Below are 6,849 nucleotides of genomic sequence, written 5' to 3' on the forward strand. Positions count from 1 at the left end.
TCTCCAGTCTAACATTCTCTGTCTTCTACTTACATATTTAGGCCATCCACATTTAAGTTTATTAGTGATACAGTGGAATGCTATCCATTGTAATTTGTAACTGTCTTCTGTTTGTTACACTTGTTCTTTATTTCTTTGTTTCCTCCTCTTTTCCTGCCTTCTCTAATTTTGATTGAGTATTTCCTACAATTACATTTTAATCTTCTCTCTAGCCGTATCAAGCATACTTTTTTTTATTTTAAGATTTTTATTTATTTTTAGAGAGAGGGGAAGGGAGGGAGAAAGAGAGGGAGAGAAACATCACTCAATTGCTTCCCACCCACCCAGCTGGGGTCCCGGCCCACAACCCAGGCATGTGCCCCCGGACTGAGCCAGTGACACGCTGCAGGTTCACAGGCTGGTGTTCAATCCCCTGAGCCACACCAGCCTACTTCTTTTAAAAGTTGTTTTATTGTCCTAGAGTTTGCAATGTACACTTTTAACTACATCCACCTTCAAAAAACATTTATCACTTCACAGGTAGTTTTATAACAGAGTATTCCCAATTCCTTCTGCCTTATGACATTGCTGAAATATATTTCACTGATTCATAAGCTATAATCACACAATACGTTGTTACTGTTATAATTTGACAGTTATCTCTTAGATCACTGAAGAAAAAGAGAAATATTTTATCTTCATTTATTTCTTCTCCTCCCCTTTTTTAATGCAGATACAAATTTCTGACCCATAGCATTCTTCTACTCTCTAAATAACTTTTTTTAAATGCTGGTGATTAATTTCCTCAGTTTTTATTTGTCTGAGAGAGTTTTTCTCCTTTACTTTTGAAGAATAATCTCACTGGATGAGAAGTCTAGGTTGGTGGTTTTGTCTTCCAGTTCTTTTTTTTTTTAAGATTTTATTTATTTAAAGCCCTGGCTGGTGTAGCTCAGTGGATTGAGCGCGGGCCTGGGAACCACAGGATCCAGGTTCGATTCCCAGCCAGGGCACATGCCTGGGTTGCAGGCCAGTTCCCGGCAGGGGACTCATGAGAGGCAACCATACATTGATATTTCTCTCCTTCTCTCCTTCCCTTCCCCTCTAAAGATAAATAAATAAAATTTAAAAAAAAAGATTTTATTTATTTATCTTTCAAGGGGAAGGGAAGGAGAGAGGGAGAGAAATATCAATGTATGGTTGCCTCTCATGAGTCCCCTGCCGGGAACTGGCCTGCAACCCAGGCATGTGCCCTGGCTGGGAATCGAACAGCGATCATGTGGTTCGCAGGCCCGTGCTCAATCCACTGAGCTACACCAGCCAGGGCTGTCTTCCAGTTCTTTAATATTTCACTCCACTCTCTTCCTGCTCACCTGGTGTCTGACGAGAAGTCCTCTATAATTCTTATCCCTGTTTCTCTGTAGATAAGGTGGTCTTTCCCCACCTCTGGCTTCTTTCAAGTTGTTCTCTTCGTCTTTATTTTTCTGCATTTTGAATATAATGATAATTTTTATTATACTGGACAGTAAACAAATCTGCCCTTCACTACAGAGGAAAACATTACCTCTGTCTTCCAAGGCTGTTTGTTCTCCTAACATACTTGAAAAGATCATCTGGAATACTCTGGATTATTCCAGAAATGTAGAAACGTAAGAGGTCCGTGGAGAGGTGTCCCCAGCTGGTGTACAAAGCATTGGGAAAAGTGCAGGAAATTGGGTTTAAAACACTGGTCCTCAGCCTTGGTGGCCCAGTGGCATCACCTGAGCAGGTGCTTATAAAACCAATGTCTAGAGATTCTGTTGTAACTGGTCTGGGATGGAGCCTCCAGGTGGCTCTAACGGATAGCCTGGGTGGAGAACCCGTCTTAAAGATAACGAGGTAAATGCTTCCCCAACTTCTCTGGGCACGTGAATTACCTGGGAATCACGTGCCCTGCAGATCCTGATTCTGTAGGTCTGGAGCAAGGCCACAGACTCGTTTCTGGTGAGCTCCCGGGTTATTCTGATATTGTCATTCGACTTTGAATAGAAAGGTTTTCGCTCACTGGGAATGCACGTCTCTTTCTACCTCGGCCGTTGCTAGACTTCATACTCCAGGCTTTATAAACACACACACATTTATTCCACATAAAAGGCGAAGGCAGCCTGACTCCAGACGACAGTTGCAGTAAGAATGAAGGCCATCCTTTCCTGGGAGCCTGGGTTTTGAGATCAGGAGAAATGGGAGCGACACTTCACTGCGATGAAAAACAGAGACTTAGAAGGCAGGGCCGTTAAGTCCTAAGCAACGACTTTCCTCTGAACCTCAAATGGCTCAAAGACGGATGATGGTAGCAGTTGGGGGAGTGTCCATGAATTTGGATCCAAGCGTCAGAGAAATAAAAAGTAAAATCCTGATATTGTTGGAGCAAAAGTTCCCCCAGGTTTGGGCAACTCAGGAAAAGGTCTCTCAGCTCGTTATTGTTTCTCCTTCTATTGGAATTAGGGAGATCATCCCTGGACCCCCTCTCCCCAATCTCCTGGCCTAATTTCCAAAGGTCATGGTGCCACTGGCCTCTGAGCCCGTGGCGCTGGCGCCAGCAGGCTTCCGACTGCCTGGAGCCCCGGTGGGAGTAGAGAGGAACACCTCCTCTGGGCCAGTGCTGGTCATCACCGGGTCCTCCCCAGCACAGCGGTTTGTCCACTTTCCAGCTTGAACAAATACCTTTCTGGCTCCACGAGTCCCGTATTTGTTTCCCAGAGTAATGAGAAGGCTCCTAGACCTCCCGCCAGGCACCAGGGAGCCGGGAGGACTTTGAGAAATGTGTCTGTTAAATATTAATCCTATCGATAACCCTGGAGCGGAAGGGAGGGGGAGGCAGGAAGATCAGAGGCCTTCTTTGACTCGCCTCCTAAACAAGTTCACACCTGTCCACCACCAGCGGCATCTGGAAGCGTTTTAGAAAGACTGCTTCGCAAGGAGGAGACAGGGCATCATGGGGCCTGGCATCCTGAGCTTTTTAATACAGATTTGCTGAAATTGGAGTGGGAGGTCTCTGCTTCCCCTGACCTCTGTTTCTCACGTCCATTAGAGAAGAAGAGCACCCAGGCCAGGCGCTCGGAGCTGAGGAAGGAGGCTGCTTCGGCCAGTTGGCTAAGTGGAAAGAGGACACCGGGCTCTTTTGGGGTCCGGGGAGAAACTGATGCCACATTCCAGGCCTGGCAATGTGGGGTTTGGGCAACGTTGTGAGCTCAGGTGTTGGGGGATCCAGAACAAAGAGAACCCGGGCTCTGCCCTCAAGGGAATTAGAGGCCCAAACCCTGGGTTAATGGTTTTCTAAGGTGAGGCCAAGCTGCTTAAACTTGCAAACAGAATCTATTTGTTTGTCGAGAGAACTGGGCATCGAAGGTTTCAGGAGGCTAATAGTTAACGGTGGGGGTTTGTGGTTTTATGGGTTGCCTAATCCATGTGAAAGGGCCTAAAGCCCCTAAAGGATAGAAATAGTGTCTTTGGTCCATTTTGAATGTTTCAAAATCATTAAAATACCCTCCCAAATTATCCCTGGATGACAATCTCAAGAGCAGGCATGAGAGGAGGCGAACCCCTGAGACTCACACAATACCCCTCAACTGGCAGCTGGCCTCGACACCAGAGAGGGTGACCTGTCTCTTGTTTTTCCCCTAAACTCACTCTCATCACTGCAAAACTGAAAGATAAAAGGCTTCGGAAGCCGGATAAATAAAACGGGGCTATAAAACCAGAGGAACTGGAGGAATTCCGGGCATTTTAAAGGCACTCAAATTCAAAACCAGTGCCCACAAAATAGCGGGACCCTTGCTTTGTCAGCAGCAGTCCACGGAGCAGGGTGAGAGGCCGCCCCGCCGGGCCCACGGGGCCAGGCGCTTCCCTTTAAGACTTCAATTCCTCATCAGTTCAGAAGGGATGAGAATCCCCAGCCGGCACGGATCATCAGGTGGTTGTGATCATTTAATTATCCAATATCTACCAAAGCATTTCGAAACTATAAATCATTCCAGAAACGCAAGCAATTTCACAAATATCGAGTCTTCCTTATCTCTGAAGGTTTAATTTATGCTCCATTTCTCTTAGGATTTAGGGACATGCATTCTAATCTATTTTGCAGAAATCCCCCTGATAATATTTGTTGGAAAAAGGACTCTTTTCCTGCTGCCCTAACTTGTTGAGACTACAGCTTACGCAACTGTTAATTTGCTCCCTGCAGCAAATTGAATCAACAAATATTTACTGCTGTGGGGCTTGGCCTTGTAAGAGTTCGGGAAAATGATGAGACTCACTTTCTGCATTAAGGGAGCAAATTGCCCATCTGCACCACAATACCCGTATATCCTAGAGGAGGAAACAAACTCGCGGTGCTCTCTGGATGTCCCTGATACACCTGGAGCCTTCCTTCAAATACCAAAAACAGCTGGTGTGCATGATTTAAGGCTGAGTACAAATAGCAGAGAGAATCTCTTTTTACAAGCTGTCTGGTTTGGCAAAATTCCAGAATTCATCAAACAGAAAGATAAGGATGATGATGATAAAAAATGATTCTGCCTCGTTGGTCTTAATATAGCGACATAAAAGAAGTGTGACTTACATAGGACATTCCACAGCTGGAACATACATGGCCTCAACTCCACCCAGAAGGGACTCATAGCAGGGCCTTCCCAGCACCTGTAAAAATCAGTCGACCCCACAGGACCCTGCGTGGAAGCTGGACCTGTGACGGTTTCGAGCAACGATGCTTTGTTTTACGCCAGGGGAGGGGCATCTGTTTCTAGCTAATGCGGGGAAGCTTCCGGGGAAAGGGCCCCAGTATTTCCAAACCCCAAAACTAAAAATGACTTAACATCCAACTAGGGACTTCTGTGAACAGTTGAGATCTTTGTCGCTAAGTCTCATGAAAAGTTATTGAAAAACGTAAGTCTTCCAATTAGGGGAAATGCCAATGGCCTAACCCATGAATGAATGTCTGTCACTCGGTGACAGTAATAATCCCAGCTGACATGCACTGAGTGCCTTTACTGACAGTATGGTGCTGAGCACTGTAGCTCACTGCATTCTCTTGATAAGCCATTGTACATTATATCATCCTTCTCATTTTAAAGATGAGGAGCCTGGGGCTCCCAGAGGTTATGTCATAGCCCAAGGTCACATGGCTAAGTAAAGGAGTTGGGCTATTCCGCTGTCCTCACCATCTGTCACCCAGAAGACAGAAGTGGAGGTAGCCTGCCTTTCGGTAGGTTGGCAGGTCAATGAATGGCTCCAGTTTTAAGGGGGGCAGCACATGCATGACACCTAGTCCCACCCATTGCCATGGACCGTATCCTTCACCCTGGCAGCTACGTCCTGAAGGTCGCTTCTGGTCCTCAGCAGGCCTGGTGTAAGGAAGGCTTGGTGACAGCTCAGCAACCCCCCACCCTAGCACTGCAGGGGGAAAAAAAGAACTGAAAACACTTTTCATCATCATCAATGCTCACTGGCTCCGTAATAGTGGAAAATTCCATAGAGGCTGATTTCATGCAAGAGCCTCTTGAATTTGAATGTATTTCAGAGATTTAAGTCCTGTTCATGAATGTTTATGGCTCCCGTTTTCTTTTTGCCAGTGGGACCTTCGCTTAGAAAACAGAACATATTAATTATTTGTCTTGGGCAAGAAACATATTGCTCTTGAAATTTTCCACCCGTCAAGCGTGGGTGATAACATCTAGCCCACCTTTTCCGTGTGCCGTGGGCAAGCAGAAACAGAATACAGAGAAGAGAGTTCAGAACGGTTTTAGAATACAAGCCCAAATACCATCTTTTGTAACTCTCCCGACCCGGAGGTCTCACCACTGCCGTCACAGGTACCCATTTTCTTTGATTCGGAGCAGTTCTCATCACCCGAATTCAATTTTTTTATTTCATTGTTTCCTTGAGTATTTCCTGTCTCTCCAAATACAATGAAATGCTGTGCAAGAAGAGATTTTATCTTCTCTTTGGCCACTGCATTGCTAGCATCTGAGACTTTCCCTGGCACATGCTAGACACGCGATAAAGGAATGTGGAAGAGTAACACCATTTTGTGTGAAAAATCATCTCTATAAACATTCTTTTATTTTGAATCCTCACCCAAGGTTATGTGTACTGATTTTAGAGAGTGAAGAAGGGAGAGAGAAAGAGAAATATCAATAGGAGAGAGAAACATTGATTGGTTGTCTCCCATTCTTCCCCTGACCAAGGACCCAACCTGAAACCTAGACATGTGCCCTGATGGGGAATCGAACCCGCAACCTCCCAGTGCATGGGATGACACTCCAACCCACTGAGCCACACCAACCAGAGTGGTGGTGGCTTTTAATAAATGGAAGTTATTTGTTTCATTACACTCACAGGTATTCTATCTTGACTTTTGACGTTCTTGTTTAAGGAATATTTCCCATAAGGAACCCAAAGGACAATCTCAGTCTTGGGGCGGGGGACACAGTGGAGCCAGGTTACAGGTGAGTGCCAGAGGCGAGCGCCGCCTTGCCTGCAGAAGCACCGTCTGGTTCCGGGCAGCTCTGACCAGCACAAGCAACCAGCTGGCTGGCTGACAGGTGTGTTCTGGTTATAGAATTGAGTATTTCATGTATTAGAGCTGGATACCATTAAAAATTCTAATCATAGACTGTAATTAACTTTCCTTGCTCTGGTGCCCCACTCACTAAACAACCTTCTGATTATAATTTGGCTTTCCATGTATCTTGCCTACAGGGAAAGAATGTACTGTTCAGGCTGACGTGAGGATCCAATTCACTAAATAGTTACATGCAATAATGTAAATTAATAAATTCGTATTCTGGCTTTATCAGCTGCCTCCTCGGAGCTCTGTAGGCGTGAGTCAGCATC

The sequence above is a fragment of the Sturnira hondurensis genome, unplaced genomic scaffold (assembly GCF_014824575.4).
Source record: "Sturnira hondurensis isolate 20B ecotype Veracruz unplaced genomic scaffold, ASM1482457v3 Scaffold0006437, whole genome shotgun sequence".
Taxonomy (NCBI): Eukaryota; Metazoa; Chordata; class Mammalia; order Chiroptera; family Phyllostomidae; genus Sturnira; species Sturnira hondurensis.